Source organism: Manis pentadactyla, chromosome X (genome assembly GCF_030020395.1).
Source record: "Manis pentadactyla isolate mManPen7 chromosome X, mManPen7.hap1, whole genome shotgun sequence".
Taxonomy (NCBI): domain Eukaryota; kingdom Metazoa; phylum Chordata; class Mammalia; order Pholidota; family Manidae; genus Manis; species Manis pentadactyla.
Window position 1 is genome coordinate 44,693,281 of NC_080038.1, and position 22,426 is coordinate 44,715,706.

Sequence of the window (22,426 nt, forward strand, 5' to 3'; positions counted from 1 at the left end):
CAAAGCCATGCTGCTAGAAATTTCTCCAGCTGTTGTTACCTGGTAGTCATCCATTAACAGCTATTTATAAAGCATCCCACTACATACTACTACATAACTATGTACCACGTGTATCTACTGTGTAGTATGCTTCTAGACACTGAGGATATGGTGCATATAGGGTACCACTGTTTTCTGGGGCTTTCCTCCATAGCAGGGATTCCTGAAGTTCTTTTGACTCCAAGGTTTAAAAATCTGGGCAGTCAGCCTTGATACCACCTTCTCCCCAACTGTCCAATTCTACTAAGTTCTACTGAGTCCTCTTTGGTGATATTTATCTGGCTTGGCCTCTCCGTCTCCATCCTCATTGAGACTATTCTACATAATCACATTTCTCCACAGAATCCACCACCACCATCTCCTGTTCTAGTCCAGGCCCTTAACACCTTGTGTCCAAAACAGTGTGTCAGTCTGACAGCCAGTCACCCTTTGTTCTATCTCTAGTCACTGCTTTTAGGTCACATCATGTCAAATGCCAATCGCGGTGTTCTCCTATTCAAGAATCTTCACTGGTCCCCTATTTCTTACCCCATCATGTATCAAATGTAAACTGAACTGGACTTTCAAAGCCCACTTTCTCTGTTCCAATCACACCATTGTACCTTTTCTGTTAGTTTTCCAATAAAATGTAGCACTGTAGAATGTTGGACCAACTTTATTTGAATCTCAGCTCTACCACTTGTTAGCTCTGTTGCTTTAGACAGGTGACTTAACTTCTAAGAGCTCTAGTGGCCATGGCAGTAAAATGGGCATAATAGGAACTAATTAATGGGTTGTAAAGATCAAATGAGACAATGCATGCCAACTATTTAGAATGGGTCTGGTAAGCCCTTGACCAATTTTAGTTATTACTATGATTGCTCCCTTTGTCTGGAATTTCCACTCCTATTTTAATCTAAATCCCACCTGTTCTTCAAGGTACTGCTCAAGTAGTATCTCCCCTGGGACCTTGCCCTTAGTGATCATCCTCACAATTTAGCCTATAATAATATGATGTTTTATATTGCTCATAATCATTTCATGTATCTTAGTCTCATCCTACCAACTACACCAAGTCAGTAGGCAACAAGACAAAAATTAGTGAGACAGATCTAGGTTCATATCCTAAGTTTACCACTTTGGTGTGTGATTCTATGCAAGTCACTTAACCAAGCTGAGCTTCAGTCAGTCTTCTTACCTGAAAAAGGGAATAATAACCCTTAGCTGGCAAGATCACTGTGGAGATTAGAGGTGATATTCGCAAAGTATCTGGAGCACAGCCTGATGCATAGCAGGTGGTCAATAAATAATAGGTACTATAATAAGAGTTATCAGCTCAGATTTGTCCTTCTTGATGGTTCACGAGTACTCCCAACCAGATTCGTCAATCGACTGTCAAGGTTCTGCTACACCACTTCCTTGCCACACTTTGAAAGCCAGCTTACAAAGGCCCCTATACTCTCTAGGGTTTCTCCAGGAGGAGGATACAGTTCCAAAAGAGACAGAAGTAAGGCAATGGTGACTTTGGGGCCACTGGCTGAAAACCACAAGCTGACGGTGGGGGAATTCCAGTGGAGGAACTGCAGCCAGAGCTGGGACCTTCTAGTTCTAGTTTTGGAAAGGAGATAAAACTACCTAAAGGGTCTAATACTTAATCTATTATTATTCCTGAATAGCACCAGACTTGGATTCTGCCCACACTTACATTCCAATCCTAGCTGTGTGACCTTGCACAAGTTCTGAGAGTTGTAGACTCTTCATCTATAAAGTACGGGAAGATAAGCATCCCTTACTCACTAGTCTAGATTAAATGCAGCCCCATGTGTGAAATCACTCAGCATAGTGCCTGACATACCACAAACTTAGGAATAATAATAACAGGGGCCATTTATCGAATACTTAAGATGTGCCAGGCACTAAGCACTTTGTATGCATTAGCTGATTCATTCGATCTTCATTCCAACCTCATTGGTAAAAGCTGTTATTATCACCACTTTACAGATGAGGAAAACAAAGACACAGAAAGCCAGATTTCTTTGTCAAGAGCACACAGCTAGTAACAAGCAGCTGGGAATGAGACTCACATCCTCCAGCCCTTTCTAGGATACCACAGGACTGCTCCTCCCCAAAGAAGAATCTATCTCAAAAAGCTTGTGTGCCTGAGGCTTCTCCCAGTCATTCCCTCAAGACGCAGTCAGAAAAGGAGAGTCTCAGTAGTCCTAGTTTAAACAATCCCCTCTTTAGCGGTGGGGGAGTGGTATGAAGAGAAATAAGTGGAGGTAAGAAAATGCCAACCAGCAACCATGCAGCTCCAGGCCTGCCTATGGAGGCACAACCTCAGTGTCTGCTCTTTCTCCGAAGGCTGGCTCAGGTACTATGATTAAACACACATCCTATCATTCATTATCTCTAAATTCCTTTCTTAGGAAGCAAAAAGAAAGGGATATTGAAGAAGGACAGTGGAAGGAGGAAGAGGGGCAGCAGCTGTAGTGGCCATGGCTACCAATAGTACCTACCATGAAAGTTGCGCAGGGTGAGGAGATGGCTTAGGAGGCTGCTGGGTATGCACCAGCTCAGATGCTCATCAACAAACCCTCTAGCCAGCCCCCAGGGACTTCTTTATGCAGGCTGGGTCCTCCCTTAGCTGAGATCCATCTGCCTTCCTGTTCAGACCTCCTGAGATGAGAGGCCTTGAGCCCCACCTCCTGAGTGTGGTCCAAGACACTCAGGCACAGTCAGGTCCCAGTTCCAAGAACAGAAATGAGTAGTGCTGAAGGCAGGGTATGGCCATCAGTTTTGTTGGGCCTAGATGTGGCCACAGCCTTGGGAATGAAAGCTAGTTTCAAGAGCTAGAAAGGAGTGAAGACACTGCTCCAGAAACCAGCCAGCACCCTGGTGGCAAAGGGAAGGATAAAAGGCAGTTCCAGCAATATAAACCGTCCCCCCACCCCAACCCGCTCCCTGTTCCAACCTCTTCTGAGGCCTGGCCCGCCCCCTTCCACATCTCAGAGGCCAATAAGGAAGCTGGGCCCCCAGCCACTGCTAGAACTCAGGAAAGGAGCAAGGAAATGATGTTTGGGAAAGATAAAGTGGGTGTCTAAAAAGAATTTTTAAAAATACACGTAAGTGAGAGAGAAAAATACCCCAGACACATACACTTAAAAGAATTCCTGTGCTTCCTGTACTGAATTGACCCCACCCAGCCATCTCTTCAGGTGCTCTCAGCCCCAGAAAAGGAAAGCCCAGATCAGCTAAGGCTAGCATGCCCCAGGTCCAGAAAAGCAAGTAGCATTACAGCTGATTTTACATAGCTGGGGGCAAGTGACTTAGCGATTTTGCAAGATGAAGACCCTGCTGAGATATAAAGACTCACAACCATTCTGGGCCATATTTACAGGGTCTATACTTCCTATGGGCACAGGAGCAGACCCAGAGAAAACTCCTTGTCACACCAGACTCTAATTCCAAATAGTGGTGCTTGGAATCGGCATCCCTGGCTCTGCCATGAATTTTCTCTGACCCCTGGCAATGTCTCCTCTCTGAGCTTCTGCTTCCTCTCTGCAAATTAAAACACTGGACTCCATTATCATAAACAACCCTTCCAGCTATAGCATACCATGATATAATAGCTGCTCTAGAGGGCTATTACCCCAATATCTTCTGATAGCACTACCTGTCTCTGAGCCTGGCTCCCAGCAGACCCCTCCAGAGATATCTGGGGATGTGCAAGAGAACCATGGCTCTACCTCAACCCAGGGCAAGAAGGAAAATATGGCCTCTGTTGCTCGGGGTTGTACTTAGTCTGAGGTCTGGGCCATGACGTACTGCAGGCTCTTTCTTCTTTTGAAAGTGTTCTGATAAGGAAAAGCACAAAAGAGTGCCCTTAATTAGCTGTTTACTTTCTGTGACTCTTCCAGCTTTCCCCCAAATAGTACATTCCACCTGCCCCAAATGAAGGAGTCCAAGCTCTTTCTGGTCCACTCAGCAGGAAGGGAATCCCACACACAGACCAGTGGACAGAACAGTGCATGACTTGTTTATCTGACAAAAGAGGGGAAAAGCTGCTTGATCACCATGGAGGGATACAGAGCTACAAAAGCCTATTCACACCCCACTGTTAGCTAGGGCACCTGGCAGTCTGATGATCTTGAGATCCTTCCTTATTACAGACCCAATCAAGGGGGAACATGTTTGTGTACATCTATATGTGTGTGCATCTGTGTGTATGTGCACAAGTGTCTATACATGTGTGTGTGCATATGTGTATCTGCATATATGTGTATGTACATAGGTATAATTTTAAAGAGCACTTTTAGGACAATGGCTCTCTTGTCAGTCTGGGAAAGTTATAATATGGATCATCTGAGATATGGGTACTTTATATAGAAAGGGCTTTGGTACCCAGTTCTGCCTCCACATTCTCCCTACTTCCTCTACCTTCCCTTACTTCAATGAATATCCTGGTCAAGTTCTTTCATGTAAATCTGCAGGGTTCCCCTTTCCACCTTCCACCTCAGGATCTACTGGCTTAGAAGAAACCCACACAGTGAATAATAAAGGAAGGGAATGCTGGGGTGAAAATAAAGACTCCCCAAACGTTGTGGTTTGTGTCAGGGGATGCCTTTTGGCTTTCCAAGTAGAGCAATAGCTCATGTGGTTAGTACCTTTACATTTGTTTTCTTTTTTTCTATTTTCACATTGCAATCTTTAAAACATGGGGACACCTCTTTTTCTAAAGGAGGCAACACAATACTTGGATTTCTCTTTCAGAGTGGGCTGGGGAACACTTTATAGTTTTTCTATGTATAGCCTGATAAAACATACCCATCTTAGATTGTTTCTTCTCAGTGATTCCAAGGGCAAGGAGGTGGATGGTGTATATATCACAGCTTGCAGAAGCAAGGGTAGCAAGTCAAGAATCTGAATAATGAAAGTTATTTTCTCTCTTGCAAGTACATACAAAAGCTAAGGGTGTGACACCAGAGGGCTGAGGGAGACTTCAGAGGAGCACACAGGAAAAATGACAACAGGTTCACAGAACACAATCTGTTGACACAGCTTTTGTTACGATGCCCAATTTCCTAAACCAACACCCAGAATGATAAAGAAGGTAGAAGATGTTTGTCCTCTAGCTCTTGTTTCTATCAGTAATATTTGTAGCATCCTTTGGGAAGGTTATGGGTATAATACAAGATTTCCCTTCTTTTCCCTTTAAGCCAAATCTCCTTCAGCTCAAACTCATACTGGAGATGCCACTTTTCATAGGAATGAGGGACTCCACAAAGGTTTTCCCCAAAGTCAAGTTTCTCAAAGCCCTCAGAATTACTTCTGGCCACTGAGTCATCTCCACTACTAAAGACATGAACCCTTGGACAATAGCCAGCAACAGCAAGGACCCCAATAGAACCAAGAGCACCTACTCATTCTGCTTTGAGCAAACATGAAAATGAGGAGGGTGCAGTGCTCAGCAGGGCTGGAGCACAGTGAGCAAGGTGGACAGTAGTGGAAGATGATGTTGGGGAATTGTGAAGACCAGATCACAGAGCTTTTAAAGGGCAAGGTAAGAGGTTTGCATTTTTTTTTCAGGGAAGTGGGAAGCAACTGGAGATTGTTAAACAGAGGACTACCATGGTCTAAATTTTATAAAGATCTCACTTGGCTGAGTGATTTAGGTAGGACAAGAGTAGACTCCAGGAACTAGTTAAAAAGGCTTTTAAGGGTAAGAGGTAATGGTGGTTTGTTCTAGAGAGGAAGGAGTAGGGGTAGAGAAAAGAGGTTTGATTAGAAATATCTTGAAGAGGTAGAGCTGATCATACTTGTTGATAGATTGAATGTGGAGTGTGAGGGAGAAAGAATAAACCATGACACTTGGGGTCATCTGGCATCTGTACCTTCTTAGCAGAATTAAATCCCAAAACTGAGTCATTAGTAGTTCTAAAAAATGAAATTGGAAATCTTCTCCATTCTTTTATTCAAGCATTTATGGAGTTTCTCTATACATTTATGGTACTTGGAGCAGTACTATGGAACACACCAAAATGAAGAAGATATAATCCCTGTGCTCAAGGGATTTACACTGTGATAGAGGGTGAATAAATATACCTAGTAACCACTAAACAGGGCAGAATGTCAAGTCATAAAGGAAATGGTATTAAAATGAGAGTTAAAAATAAAAGGAGGGGGAGGGGCGGAAGATGGCGGCGTGAGTAGAGCAGCGGGAATCTCCTCCCAAAACAACATATATCTATGAAAATATAACAAAGACAACCCTTCCTAGAATAAAGACCAGAGGACACAGGACAATATCCAGACCACATCCGCACCTGAGAGAACCCAGCGCCTCGCGAAGGGGGTAAGATACAAGCCCCGGCCCAGAGGAAGCCGACCGCCCCTCCCCCCAGCTCCCGGCGGGAGAAGAGCAGGCAGAGCGGGAGGGAGACGGAGCCCAGGTCTGCCGAACACCCAGCCCCAGCCATCCAGGCCAGAGTGCAGGGCGCTCGATACTAGGAAAACAGGGCAACAAGAACAGTGAGCAGGCACTGGAGGCTGGGCGACAGAGGACATAAGAAAAGTGCGCGACCATTTTTTTTTTTTTTGCTTTTCTGCTGTTTTGTTTTGGCGAGCGCTTTTTGGAAGTCTTAAAGGGATAGGGACCCCAATACTAGGGAAACAGGGCAGAAAGACCGGTGAGCAGAGGCCTGAGGCTGGCACCAGAGAATAAAGAAAAACGAACGACAACCTTTTTTTTTAATTAAAAACTTTTTTTTTTTTAATTTAAAATTTTTTTTCTTTTTTTTTTTTTGGTGGGCGTTGTTTTGTTTTGGCAGGTGCTTTTTGGAAGTCTTAAAGGGGCAGGGCGGGTCACTTAATCCAGGGGTAGGGAATACGGGATCTCTGGGCACCCTAACCCCTGGGCTGCAGGGAGCAGGGAGGCCCCTTACGGAGATAAATAGCCTCCCAGCAGCTCCTGCTCCAACGCGACTCCACCATTTTGGAGTAGCTGCCCGAGCCAGGCCACGCCCACAGCAACAGCAGAGATTAACTCCATAGCAGCCGGGCAGGAAGCAGAAACCCTGTCTGCGCGCAGCTGCGCAGCACAAGCCACTAGAGGCCGCTGTTCTCCCAGGAGAGGAGGGCCACAAACCAACAAGAAAGGAAGTCCTTCCAGCCGTCACTCGTCCCAGTTCTGCAAACTATTCCTATCACCATGAAAAGGCAAAGCTACAGGCAGACAAAGATCACAGAGACAACACCAGAGAAGGAGACAGACCTAACCAGTCTTCCTGACAAAGAATTCAAAATAAGAATCATAAACATGCTGACAGAGATGCAGAGAAATACGCAAGAGAAATGGGATGAAGTCCGGAAGGAGATCACAGATGCCAGAAAGGAGATCGCAGAAATGAAACAAACTCTGGAAGGGTTTATAAGCAGAATGGATAGAATGCAAGAGGCCATTGATGGAATTGAAATCAGAGAACAGGAACGCATAGAAGCTGACATAGAGAGAGACAAAAGGATCTCCAGGAATGAAACAATATTAAGAGAACTGTGTGACCAATCCAAAAGGAACAATATCCGTATTATAGGGGTCCCAGAAGAAGAAGAGAGAGGAAAAGAGATGGAAAGTATCTTAGAAGAAATAATTGCTGAAAACTTCCCCACACTGGGGGAGGAAGTAATCGAACAGACCACGGAAATACACAGAACCCCCAACAGAAAGGATCCAAGAAGGGCAACACCAAGACACATAATAATTAAAATGGCAAAGATCAAGGACAAGGAAAGAGTGTTAAAGGCAGCTAGAGAGAAAAAGGTCACCTATAAAGGGAAACCCATCAGGCTAATGTCAGATTTCTCAACAGAAACCCTACAGGCCAGAAGAGAATGGCATGATATATTTAATACAATGAAACAGAAAGGCCTTGAACCAAGGATACTGTATCCAGCACGACTATCATTCAAATATGACGGTGGGATTAAACAATTCCCAGACAAACAAAAGCTGAGGGAATTTGCTTTCCACAAACCACCTCTACAGAACATCTTACAGGGACTGCTCTAGATGGGAGCACTCCTAGAAAGAGCACAGCACAAAACACCCAACATATGAAGAATCGAGGAGGAGGAACAAGAAGGGAGAGAAGAAAAGAATCTCCAGACAGTGTATATAACAGCTCAATAAGCGAGCTAAGTTAGGCAGTAAGATACTAAAGAGGCTAACCTTGAACCTTTGGTAACCACGAATTTAAAGCCTGCAATGGCAATAAGTACATATCTTTCAATAGTCACCCTAAATGTTAATGGGTTGAATGCACCAATCAAAAGACACAGAGTAACAGAATGGATAAAAAAGCAAGACCCATCTATATGCTGCTTACAAGAAACTCACCTCAAACCCAAAGACATGTACAGACTAAAAGTCAAGGGATGGAAAAACATATTTCAAGCAAACAACAGTGAGAAGAAAGCAGGGGTTGCAGTACTAATATCAGACAAAATAGACTTCAAAAGAAAGAAAGTAACAAGAGATAAAGAAGGACACTACATAATGATAAAGGGCACAGTCCAACAAGAGGATATAACCATTCTAAATATATATGCACCCAACACAGGAGCACCAGCATATGTGAAACAAATACTAACACAACTAAAGGGGGATATAGACTGCAATGCATTCATTCTAGGAGACTTCAACACACCACTCACCCCAAAGGATAGATCCACTGGGCAGAAAATAAGTGAGGACACGGAAGCACTGAACAACACAGTAGGGCAGATGGACCTAATAGACATCTATAGAACTCTACATCCAAAAGCAGCGGGATATACATTCTTCTAAAGTGCACATGGAACATTCTCCAGAATAGACCACATACTAGGCCACAAAAAGAGCCTCAGAAAATTCCAAAAGATTGAAATCCTACCAACCAACATATCAGACCACAAAGGCATAAAACTAGAAATAAACTGTACAAAGAAAGCAAAGAGGCTGACAAACACATGGAGGCTTAACAACACGCTCCTAAATAATCAATGGATCAATGACAAAATCAAAATGGAGATCCAGCAATATATGGAAACAAATGACAACAACAACACTAAGCCCCAACTTCTGTGGGACACAGCAAAAGCAGTCTTAAGAGGAAAGTATATAGCAATCCAAGCATATTTAAAAAAGGAAGAGCAATCCCAAATGAATGGTCTAATGTCACAATTATCGAAATTGGAAAAAGAAGAACAGATGAGGCCTAAGGTCAGCAGAAGGAGGGATATAATAAAGATCAGAGAAGAAATAAATAAAATTGAGAAGAATAAAACAATAGCAAAAATCAATGAAACCAAGAGCTGGTTCTTCGAGAAAATAAACAAAATAGATAAGCCTCTAGCCAGACTTATTAAGAAGAAAAGAGAGTCAATACAAATCAACAGTATCAGAAACGAGAAAGGAAAAATCACGACGGACCCCACAGAAATGCAAAGAATTATTGGAGAATACTATGAAAACCTATATGCTAACAAGCTGGGAAACCTAGGAGAAATGGACAACTTCCTAGAAAAATATAACCTTCCAAGATTGACCCAGGAAGAAACAGAAAATCTAAACAGACCAATTACCAGCAACGAAATTGAAGCGGTAATCAAAAAACTACCAAAGAACAAAACCCCCGGGCCAGATGGATTTACCTCGGAATTTTATCAGACATACAGGGAAGACATAATACCCATTCTCCTTAAAGTTTTCCAAAAAATAGAGGAGGAGGGGATACTCCCAAACTCATTCTACGAAGCTAACATCACCCTAATACCAAAACCAGGCAAAGACCCCACCAAAAAAGAAAACTACAGACCAAAATCCCTGATGAACGTAGATGCAAAAATACTCAACAAATATTAGCAAACCGAATTCAACAATACATCAAAAGGATCATACACCATGACCAAGTGGGATTCATCCCAGGGATGCAAGGATGGTACAACATTCGAAAGTCCATCAACATCATCCACCACATCAACAAAAAGAAAGACAAAAACCACATGATCATCTCCATAGATGCTGAAAAAGCATTTGACAAAGTTCAACATCCATTCATGTTAAAAACTCTCAGCAAAATGGGAATAGAGGGCAAGTACCTCAACATAATAAAGGCCATCTATGATAAACCCACAGTCAACATTATACTGAACAGCGAGAAGCTGAAAGCATTTCCTCTGAGATGGGGAACTAGACAGGGATGCCCACTCTCTCCACTGTTATTTAACATAGTACTGGAGGTCCTAGCCACAGCAATCAGACAAAATAAAGAAATACAAGGAATCCAGATTGGTAAAGAAGAAGTTAAACTGTCACTATTTGCAGATGACATGATACTGTACATAAAAAACCCTAAAGACTCCACCCCAAAACTACTAGAACTGATATCGGAATACAGCAAAGTTGCAGGATACAAAATCAACACACAGAAATCTGTGGCTTTCCTATATACTAACAATGAACCAACAGAAAGAGAAATCAGGAAAACAACTCCATTCACAATTGCATCAAAAAAAAATAAAATACCTAGGAATAAACCTAACCAAAGAAGTGAAAGACTTATACTCTGAAAACTACAAGTCACTCTTAAGAGAAATTAAAGGGGACACTAACAGATGGAAACTCATCCCATGCTCGTGGCTAGGAAGAATTAATATCGTCAAAATGGCCATCCTGCCCAAAGCAATATACAGATTTGATGCAATCCCTATGAAACTACCAGCAACATTCTTCAATGAACTGGAACAAATAATTCAAAAATTCATATGGAAACACCAAAGACCCCGAATAGCCAAAGCAATCCTGAGAAAGAAGAATAAAGTAGGGGGGATCTCACTCCCCAACTTCAAGCTCTACTATAAAGCCATAGTAATCAAGACAATTTGGTACTGGCACAAGAGCAGAGCCACAGACCAATGGAACAGACTAGAGAATCCAGACATTAACCCAGACATATATGGTCAATTAATATTTGATAAAGGAGCCATGGATATACAATGGCAAAATGACAGTCTCTTCAACAGGTGGTGATGGCAAAACTGGACAGCTACATGTAGGAGAATGAAACTGGACCATTGTCTAACCCCATATACAAAAGTAAACTCAAAATGGATCAAAGACCTGAATGTAAGCCATGAAACCATTAAACTCTTGGAAGAAAACATAGGCAAAAACCTCTTAGACATAAACATGAGTGACCTCTTCTGGAACATATCTCCCCGGGCAAGGAAAACAACAGCAAAAATGAGTAAGTGGGACTATATTAAGCTGAAAAGCTTCTGTACAGCAAAAGACACCATCAATAGAACAAGAAAGATCCCTACAGTATGGGAGAATATATTTGAAAATGACACATCCGATAAAGGCTTGACGTCCAGAATATATAAGGAGCTCACACGCCTCAACAAACAAAAAACAAATAACCCAATTAAAAAATGGGCAGAGGAACTGAACAGACAGTTCTCCAAAAAAGAAATACAGATGGCCAACAGACACATGAAAAGATGCTCCACATCGCTAATTATCAGAGAAATGCAAATTAAAACTACAATGAGGTATCACCTCACACCAGTAAGGATGGCTGCCATCCAAAAGACAAACAACAACAAATGTTGGCGAGGCTGTGGAGAAAGGGGAACCCTCCTACACTGCTGGTGGGAATGTAAGTTAGTTCAACCATTGTGGAAAGCAGTATGGAGGTACATCAAAATGCTCAAAACAGACTTACCATTTGACCCAGGAATTGCACTCCTAGGAATTTACCCTAAGAACGCAGCAATCAAGTTTGAGAAAGACAGATGCACCCCTATGTTTATTGCAGCACTATTTACAATAGCCAAGAATTGGAAGCAACCTAAATGTCCATCGATAGATGAATGGATAAAGAAGATGTGGTACATATACACAATGGAATACTACTCAGCCATAAGAAAAGGGCAAATCCAATGATTTGCAGCAACATGGATGGAGCTGGAGGGTATTATGCTCAGTGAAACAAGCCAAGCAGAGAAAGAGAAATACCAAATGATTTCACTTATCTGTGGAATATAAGAACAAAGGAAAAACTGAAGGAACAAAACAGCAGCAGAATCACAGAACTCAAGAATGGACTAACAGGTACCAAAGGGAAAGGGACTGGGGAGGATGGGTGGGTAGGGAGGGATAAGGGGGGGAGAAGTAGGGGGGTATTAAGATTAACATGCATGGGGGGTAGGAGAAAAGGGAGGGCTGTACAACACAGAGAAGGCAAGTAGTGACTCTACAACATTTTGCTATGCTGATGGACAGTGACTGTAAAGGGGTTTATAGGGGAGACCTGGTATAGGGGAGAGCCTAGTAAACATAATATTCATCATGTAAGTGTAGATTAGTGATATCAAAAACAAAGCAAAAAAAAAAAAAAAAGGGCAGTTAATGTGTGGTAACCTCCAACGAGTTCTACACAAGGGTATAAAGGGCATATAAAAGTGTAGGCAAAGGGTCTGTTTGTGTTTATACAGAGGATCAAAGCCTATTTGGGCTACCCCGAAAATGAACTAAGATACAATATGAAAAAGAACTTCCAACATGAGCACTCTCTGGAAGACTCATGCCAGAAGATGATCATCAAAAAACCCCAACAAAAATCCACGCACTGCTACAGCTGTAGATGCACTCATCCCACCAGTTCCTGGACTTGCCATGGGAATGATGAAGGAGATATCTAAGCTGGCCTGTGCATACAGTAAAACAACAAATTTGACTGGATCTATACTGTTGGAACTCAACCAAGAATTTGGAGAAGTGCAAATTGTAGCGCTCCAAAGTCTTACAACTACAGACTATTTACTGTTAAAAGAACATATGGCATGTGAACAGTCCCTAGGAATGGGTTGTTTTAATTTGTCTGATTTCTCTCAGACTGTTCAAGTTCAGTTGGACAATATCCACCATATCATAGATAAGTTTTCACAAATGCCTAAGTTGCCTAACTGGTTTTCTTGGTTTCACTGGAGATGGCTGGTAATTACAGGTATGCTTTGGTTATGTAACTATACTCCTATTATGTTAATGTGTGTGCACAATTTAATTAGTAGTTTAAAACCTATACATGCTGAAGTTACTCTACAAGAAGATATGTCAAAGAAACTATCTATCTTCCCATGTTTTCTTCCGCCTGCTACTTCTATAGCTTTTCTTCTTCCTTCCTAATTACAAACCTTAAATAGAATTCGTGCCTCATATCAAATTTACCGAGTATCATAATTTTTCCAAGTGGCAAAGATACCTCAAGACAAATGCTGGGCATAGAAGCCACAGGGCATAAATATGCAAAGAAGTAAAAAGCTAACCTTTTCAAACAATAAGGCTTCTCTCTCACTTACCAACTTTACATTTCCCTGTATGGCCCCGGAAGATGACTGGTTAGCCAGAGACGGGTAAGATTCCTCAAGGGAGGAACAACCTAAGACAGGCACAGTCGCAGGTGGGCCATCAGGTGAGAAATTGGGGATCAACAGAGGTGAGGCTTAGCAACTCACCCCCTCTGTTCTGAGAGAAATCTTCTGCATATGTGGATGTTTTATTGCCCTGGTCTAGCTTGGATTAACACATAGTCTACAGGCACACACCTGATCATTTACATTTGCTCTCTTACAACACTAAACTATGTTTTCTACCTTTATCTTGTATCTACCTACCACTTCAGCATTTTATTAAAAATAATAATAATAAAGAGAGAAATGTGGTATCCACATATAAATCAAGTATAAAAACCAAATGAGTATTCATATTTGAACTGACTGTTTGTAGTTCATAATGCATGAGCAAAACCGAAAGTTTCTGTAATGACTGCCCTTGTACTGTTCACCATGTAACTTATTCATTATGTAAGAATTTGTTCTATATGTAAGAACTTGTTTGTTATGCCTCAGAAGATTGGAGACTGATGAAAATTAGGCTTGGGGTGGATTAATGATTATGCATTGAGCATTGACTCCCCTATACAGAATTTTATTGTCGTTAACAACCATTTGATCAATAAATATGAGAGATGCCCTCACAAAAAAAAAAAAAAAAAAGGACAGACTTCCAATGGTAAAATAAATAAGTAACCGGGATGTAATGTATAGCATAAGGAATATAGTCAAGATATTGTAACAGCTTGGTAGGGTGATAGCTGGAACCTAGAATTATGTATATAAATGTTCTACCACTGTGTTGTACACTTGAAACTAATGTAATGTAATACTGTGCGTCAACTACCCTTCAATAAAAAATAATTATTTAAAAAAAATAAAAATAAAAATAAAAGGAGAAAGCACAGCCGGTCAAATCAAGGAAGATTTCATAGAGCCTCCTAGCTAATTTCTGAAGATTCAGTATGATTTTAACTGGAGACCAGAGGAGAGGTCAGGCCAGGTTTTGCATAAAAAACAGTGAGAAAAGCAGGAATATGCTGAATGAAGAACACACAGTTTCTTCTAAGATACATGAAGTAAAATTAAAATGATGCAAAAGCATGGTGGACCTTACATGTCACAGTAAAGCATTTGCTTGACATAATCCAATAGGCAAAAGAGAGGCTTTGGAAGTTCCAGGATATAAGCACAACATGGTAAAGGCAATATATTAGGAAGGTCACTTTAGTAGTGATGTGTAGGATGACTTATGTGGATAAACACTGAAAGCATAGAGAAGTGAGCAGGCTGGCACAATAGACACAATAAAAGGTAGAACTAGAGCAATAGCAGTGGGGATGGAGCCAAAGGGAAGGATGTGAAGAGGCAGTCAACAAGGTTGGACTATGAATTAAGTATGGAGGAGAGAGCAGAGTTACCATGACTGTGAAGCATGGAGGACAATGGTGGTAAACTCTGATCTAGATAGGGAAGTTGCAAACAGGAGTTGGCTTCAGCAGACATGAGTTTGTTTGTTATGCTTCTTATGTAGATAGGCATACCCAGCAAGCAGCTTGATGTCTGGGCTACAGTGCTACAAAGAGGTTATGGAAGGGTGTGGACATGTGGTCATTATATCCACATAGAGGAGGCAGCTGAGGTTGTTGCAGTGGATATGACTGCCCACTGTAAATGTGTGCAAAGAGAAGAGGGTGGATGACAGATCTCTACAGAACAGCTATAGTTCAGGTGGGAGAGGAAGAAGAGTTAATCAGAGACAAAACAATAAAATGTCATTTTCATTGGTATTGGCAATGTATTTCTTTGTCAGCAACATTGCAGGAAAATAGGCATTCTTATACATTTCTGAATGGGAATGGATATGGCTACCCATTAGCTACAAGGAAATTTGCCGTACGTTATCAAGAGACATCAAAATGTTCCTACTGTGCTTGTTTCAGCTAACATATACTAAAATTGGAATGATACAGAGAAGATTAGCATGTGTACCCTGCACAAGGATGACATGCAAATTTATGAAGCACTCCATATTTTTACTGGAATTAGATAGTGGTAATGGTTGTACAACTTGTGAATATACTAAAAACCACTGAACTATACACTTGAAAGTAATGAATTTAGGGTGTATGAATTATATCTGTTTGTAAATTTTTTTCTACCCTTTAGTCTATTCTTTCCACTCTTACAATTTTATCCTAAGAGAGCAATTAGAAATGCATACACTGATTTATGTACATGAAGTGTCATCCACTGTAGGGTGATCTATAATGGTAAATTATAACTTAACCGCCCAACATTTAGGAAGAGTTAGGTCAAGTATTGTACATGTGTATGAAGAAATAATAGTCTGCCATTAAAAAATCATGTTTTTGAAGACTACTTAATAATCCTGGAAAAGACTCAAGATACAATAATAAGTGAAAAAATAGTATACACACCTGTACACAGTACCAGCCCAATTATATATATATTCATATGCAAGCATACACATAAATTAAAAGGCTGGATGCATATACACTAATATTTTACATTAGGTATTTATCTCTGTGTGGCACAATTAGTCATTTTTTATTATTTACACTTTTTTAATATTTCAAACTTTTCTACACTACACATATTGTTTCTGAATGAGAAAAGTTTTCCAAAGGAACAGGATACCACTCTACACTGAATCCATAGTGAACTTGCCTTGGGCTGAAATCCTCAAGCAAGAAAGACAGGGTGGCAGCCAGTACATTTGTAAAGCCATCTAGTTGCTAATATTTATATTCCATATTTATAGTTAACAAAGAACTTTCATAGACACCATTCCATTTAATCCTTACAACAGCTTTATATTTTAGAAAAGAAGAAACTCTGGCTCAAAGAGGTGAAGTGAATCATACAAGGCTGGAGCCCAACTTTGCTTCCAAATTCCTGTTTTTCCCTAACATGTGGTTATCAAAGTTTGTTCTATAGATCAGCATCAGCATCACCTGGGACTTTGTTAGAAATGAAATTCTGGCACCCCACTCACTCAAAAACTGAATTTTAACCAGCCCTCCAAGTGATTCTGATGCATGTTCCAGTCTGAGACCCATCACTCTAAAGAATGCTATCAAATGGTTTGTTAAAAATACTGGCTGCTGCTGCTGCTTTGATCTTGTCTTCCAAAGCAGGCTAGGAGCCTCCCTTCAACTGTCAGTAGCTTTGTACATAATAGAGGGCAGCTGCTTGAACAGAATTTGGGTTCCAGGGGCAGGAACATACCACTTCATGGTGAAGAAGGTCCCAGAACCAAGAGGGCAATTCCTGGGGTACAGCTTCCCTTGTTGGGGGGAGATTGAATGGGTGAGTAGCTGCCACACATCTAACTCCCCTTCTGAAGTTGCTTTTCATAAAGGTTTTCACATGGTTCCACAGAGCTCTGCATGAGCCCCTGATCTGATCTATTTATACCTAGAAATCTCTAGTTCATCAAGCTGTTCATTTCTCTGGCTTTCAGTTGGATTTTTTTTAAAAGGAGTTTGAAACAATAATTAAGAAAAAAATACAGCAATTGAAATGAAATAATTTTCCTTCTGAGGAATGTGGACTCCCCTACTTCTATCACCCCCAAAATCACTCCCTACATTACTGAATTTCCTTGCTGCAGTTAGTTGTTCTCTCTTTCTCTCTCATACATGCATGCACTCAATCATACACATTCCCTCCCCCTTGGGATGGAGAACAAACAAATCAGTTATTTTTTTGAAAATTAGACTTGGCTTAAATTTGATTTTAAATTTTGTCAAGGTGATGTTTGTAAAATTGAAACAAAACCCATACATGGATATAGATTTAATTTGAAAATGCTAAAGCTGAAGGACAGAATCATGGAATGAAAATTATAAGGTATTCAAAATTCTAGGAGTGAACATAATTTATATTTCCCCCTCTACACAGGTACTAGCATTGAATTAATTCATTTATTCATTGAATGGTTTATTTATCCATTAGTTATTGAGCCAAGCAAGCAATGTTCAAGGGGATAGGCACGGAGCAATGAACAAAACATACAAGACATCCACTCTCATGGGGTTCAACTCAGTAATATATAACATGTCAGGTAATCATAAGTACTATAAAAAAGAGAAAGCAGGAATAAGGGAAAGACTGACAGGGGTCTGTGGGAGCCAATGCTATTTCAGAGAGTGTGGTGAGGGAAGGCTTCTTTTAGGAGGTGATATTTGAGCAGTGGCCTAAATGAAGTCAGAGAAGGAGCCAGGCAAATATCTGAGAGAAGAATTTTCTAGGCAGAGGCTTCAGCAAGGGTAATGGTCCTGAGAAAGGATTCACTTACCATCGTCCAAGAACAGCATGAAGGCCAATGTGGCTAGAGTAGAATGAGAAAGACAAAGATGGGTAGGAAATGAGTTTGGGGAAGGAGCCAGGGACCAGGTGAGTGGCTCACTGTTTAAAGACTCTGGATTTAATTTTAAGAGTAATGGTAATAGACCCACTATCTACGATGTATCTAGTAGGTACCAAGGAGTCTAAACAGTCTGCACTATGATCCTTGCCCTCAAAAAGCTTTCAATCTGTCTATTTGGGGAATAAGCCAGAATCACAGGAGACTTGAGAAGGGACAAGTATATATGCTGTCTCACATATACTCATTCCTAATCTTAATGAGCCACCTTTAATATGAAAGAACTCCAAAAGAGGGAAAGCATTTCCTGGTATGCCAATTTGAGAAAATTCTCCCACCTCATACTTAAGGCATTTTTTAAAATTTCAAAAACACTTAGTATACACTATGTATTACAAATATTAAAATAATTAATACTCATAACAACCCTGTGAGGCAGGTGTGACTATTGTCATCCCCATTTTGCAGAGGGGAATAATAGAGGATTGGAGAGGTTGAGTGACTTGCCCAACATCATAGTACTAAAAAGTCACAGAGATGGTATTCAAACTCAGGCAGCCTGGCCCCAGAGCCCATGTTGTAGACCGCTATTCTAACCTGCCTTGCCTACAGGTAGAGATAGAAGGATGAGGAGGAGGTGATAATGAATCTAAAATGGAGAATAAAATGAAATTCTCCCAGATGTTCTGGATAACCAAGAGGAGTGCTGAGGGCCTATGGGAGACCTGGGAAAAAAAACCCCTAAACTATTCACGAGAGAGCTAGAGAAGCAGGCTGCAGGATACCACATCCATTTTGGGGGTCCACAACAAGTGTGAATGCACAGGATTCAGACAGGAACACGTTGATACTGGAGGCATTTCCTGTAGAAAACCGAGAGACCATGGAACTTTAGGATGTCTTGACCTGCCCAGTACAGAATACATTATGTCTAAGAGACTGCAGCCAGAGAAATCCACACAAAGGAATTGACCCAGATGAAAGGCACTTCTACAGAAGGAATAGCATGTAAAAATCATGGAAATGTGAGGAAAAAATGGTGTTCTGAGGGTAGGATGTATAAGGAGAGGAGGTGGGAGGTAAGGCTAGACAGGCAATCTGGGCCAGGACACAGAAGATCTAAGTTGCCATGCTAATGAGTTTGGACTTTCCCACAGGCACAGGGGAGCCAGTGAAAGATTTTAAGCACAGGAGTGGCAGGACCAGATTTGCATTTGGAAAGATGTATCTGTTGGCATTCTGTAGGGAGAATAGAGTGGACCATTTGGGAAATGAATGTTACAGTCCAAGTGATCTCCGATTCAAGGATAGAGCAGAGAGGGAGATACGAGAATTGTTTAGGAAGTAACACCAACACATTTTGGTGCCTGATTTGACAGATGTGAGGGGTAAGGAAGAGAAGGAAGTCCAGTGTGTCTGACAGATTTCTCACTTCAATAAATTATTTAGCATATCACCAGCAGAAGAAGAATGGGGAGTGTAATTAGTCCAATTTTGGATGTTGATTTTTAAGTATTTCTTATTTTTTAAAACAATACTTGCAAAAGACAAGCCATTCAAATAGTATAAAGGTAAATACAATGAAAAATGAGTCCCCCGTACTACAGGAGAAACCACTGTTATCAGTTTCTTCTTTTTCCCTGAGCAGCAATGTGGCATACTTTTAAGAGCATAAGCTCTGGAACCAGACCGTCTGGATCTGAATCCACCATTGCTAGTTGTGTGGCCTTGGGTTCTTTATTTAACAGCTCTGCCTCACTAACTTATTTGTAAAATGGGAATTATAATAATAGAATACAAGAAAGCATACTAAAATACTGTTCAGAACCTTGCTGTTTGTTCTCAACAATGTATGTTGGAGATAATTTCATATCTGCATGTGTACTTTCTCACAAATCTTAAATAGCTGTATAGTATTGCAACATGTGCATTTTTTCAGTTTATTTAGCCCTTGCCCAATTAATGAATAGTGAGTTTGTTGCTAATTTTTTTGCTAATACAAATAATACTGCAATGAATTATTTGTATGTCTTTACACACATACATTATTATTGTATCTGTTAGATAAACTCCTACAGGTGGAATTCTGGTACATAGAGTATGCAAATGTTTAACTGATAAAAAATCTTTTGAAATCCAAAGAGGCTATGCTAATTTGCACTTCCACCAACAATGTACTAGAGCAAGGCTTTTCAAACTTTCATGTACAAACAAATCACCTGGGGAATCTCACTAAAATGCAGATTCTGATTTAGTAGGTCCAGATTGGGGCTGCATTTTTCACAAGCTCTGTGATGATGCTAATACTGCTGGTCCAAGGATCACAGTTTGAGTAGCAAGGCATATAGCAAGGTATGAGTGTGCGTTTCTCCACATGCTTGCAAATTTTAAAAAGTATATTAAATGCTCTGATTTTTGCCATTCTGATAGGTGGAAATTGTATCTTAAGGTGAAGGTTCTTGTTTAAATTAATCTGTATTTCTTTAATTAGGAGTGTTGTTCAGCATCTTTTCATTTACTACTACATGCCAACTTGCTCTTTCTCTGTATTGCATGTTTAAGTATTTTATCCTTCTTTCAAATGGTATTTTCCCTAGTGATTCTCAATCTCAAGAACTCTTTATATATTAAAAGAACCAGCCCTTTCCAGTATCAGATGCAAAACCTTCTTCCTAGTTTTTTGTCTTTGGATTTTGTTTATATATTTCTGTGCTGATGTAAATTTTAATTTCTGTGTAGTCAAATTTAACAATTTTCTCCTTTGTGTCTTTTTTGTGTATTTCTTAGAAAGACCTTTACTATTTCAAGATAAAATAATATATTAAAATCATATACTAAACTATGTCTTTGGATCAATATCTGGACTCAATTATGGTCCAATGACCTGTTTATTCATGTGCTAGTACCAAACTACTTTAATTACTGCAGTTTTATAATATATTTCAACAAGACTGGTATTTTTCTCCCTTATTACTTTTCTTTCTGAAACCTTTCTTGACTGAAATTACGTATTTACATTTCCATATGTACTTTAGAATTGGCTTAGGTATATCAGATTATAATGTATCTGAGAGACAGCTTGGTGGAGAAGTGTAACATGAAGTTGAAAATGATAATCTAGAATCTAGGAGTGTGGTCTTCTCTGAATATAGATATTTGTAGTACCTGAAGCCTCTCAAGAAAAGTTCATAGAATGAGGAATTCTGAGGACAGAACTCTGTTACTGGTTCTCAAAATTCAGTCCTTGGACCTGCAGCACAAGCAGTACCTGAGAACCTCTTGGGCCCTGACTGGATCAGAAACTCTGGGGGTAGGAGAGCAACAATATGTTCCTTAACAAACCCTCCAGTGCATTCTAAAGCACACTCGAGTTTGAGGACCACTGCTCTGAGGTATGCCAGTAGTTAAGAGAGAAATTAAGGAAAAAAGAGTAAAAAATAAGTAGTAGGAAGGAAACTAGCTGAAAAAAGATGTTTAAAAATGTAAATGAATTAATTTCTGTTCAACAGGGCTATTTATTGAACAACAACTATTTCCAAATGGTTTTATTCATATATCCTCACTTACTCATATAACTCTATAAGGCAGATATCATTATCTCCATTTTACAGATGAGGAAATTGTGATTAAGTAACTTGCTAAAGGCCAGCCAGCTGATATATGATTTGGTACCAGTGCTATTATATACCAATGGCTATGTTCCTTCTACTGAAATACACTGTTGAAAAACTGCTACTGGAAAATTACCCATTGGAAAAGGAGAAGGAAAGATACTCCTTGATTTTTTTTTTTCAGTCTGAAGGACACTAATTCATCTTGGAAGAGAAGAGTGTTGTGGTAGTGGCAGAAGCCATACTGCACTGGGACATGAAAAAGAGAAAATGGAGAAGATGAGTGTAAGATGAACTTTCAAGAGCCTAAGAAGTTAGGCTATAAGGGAAAAGAGATTGGTCATTGGAGGAGGAAGAAGGTTAAGGACAGGTGATGTTTTTAGGATGAAGTGCCCACCTGAAGATATTTATGTGTAATTGAGACGAGTTTAGGAATAGCCTTCTATGGGTCTAGGACAATCTCTGGTCTGGATCTCTCAACTAAGCACCACACCAGTTCTATGTATGCTCTACAAGTGCCAACTGAATCTTTACATAGTCCATCAATCACTTCAATCAAAAGACAAAACAAAACAAAACAAAAATGAAACCAACATTGACACCAAGAATATCTCTTCCTAAATTATCTTTTTGTTTTGTTTGATTTAAATTATTAAAGGTCTAACTCGCTCAAACCTTGTAACCATTGTTTACTTCCCCTCTGCTTCATATGGACTCAGTCACCAAGTCTTGGCTTTGAAATATGTCCCTCCATCAACCCATCCTGTCTGTTCCTGTTGTCACTACTCTACATAAGCAATCAGTTCACATGGCCTCTCTACATTCAGTCCAACCCACACTAACTCCCTACAAACAACAATTTCATTCTTACTCACCTACTTATAATCCTGTAATGGCTCCCCATTGCCTATTAGGTAAAGTTTGTTTTTCTGGGTCTTCTAGAGATTGTTCAAATTTACCTCTCACTGTTCCT

General features: G+C 40.3%; 1 protein-coding gene and 1 non-coding gene across 4 annotated transcripts in view; one reads left to right on the forward strand and one right to left on the reverse strand.

Moving 5' to 3' along the window:
• SHROOM4 (shroom family member 4) overlaps positions 1-22,426 on the reverse strand; it is a 290,444-nt gene that overhangs the window by 53,742 nt on the left and 214,276 nt on the right. The window contains exon 1 of one of the 3 annotated variants that reach the window (XM_036928888.2): positions 2,535-2,908. The exons of the other annotated variants lie outside the window; for them this stretch is intronic. The gene's annotated coding sequence lies outside the window, so the exon portion shown is untranslated. Of the gene's footprint in view, positions 1-2,534; positions 2,909-22,426 lie in introns of those variants that run through there. 3 annotated transcript variants of the gene reach the window in all.
• Positions 15,382-15,487, forward strand: LOC118933944 (U6 spliceosomal RNA). Its single transcript, XR_005033292.1, has one exon. It is a non-coding gene; the product is annotated as a U6 spliceosomal RNA (small nuclear RNA).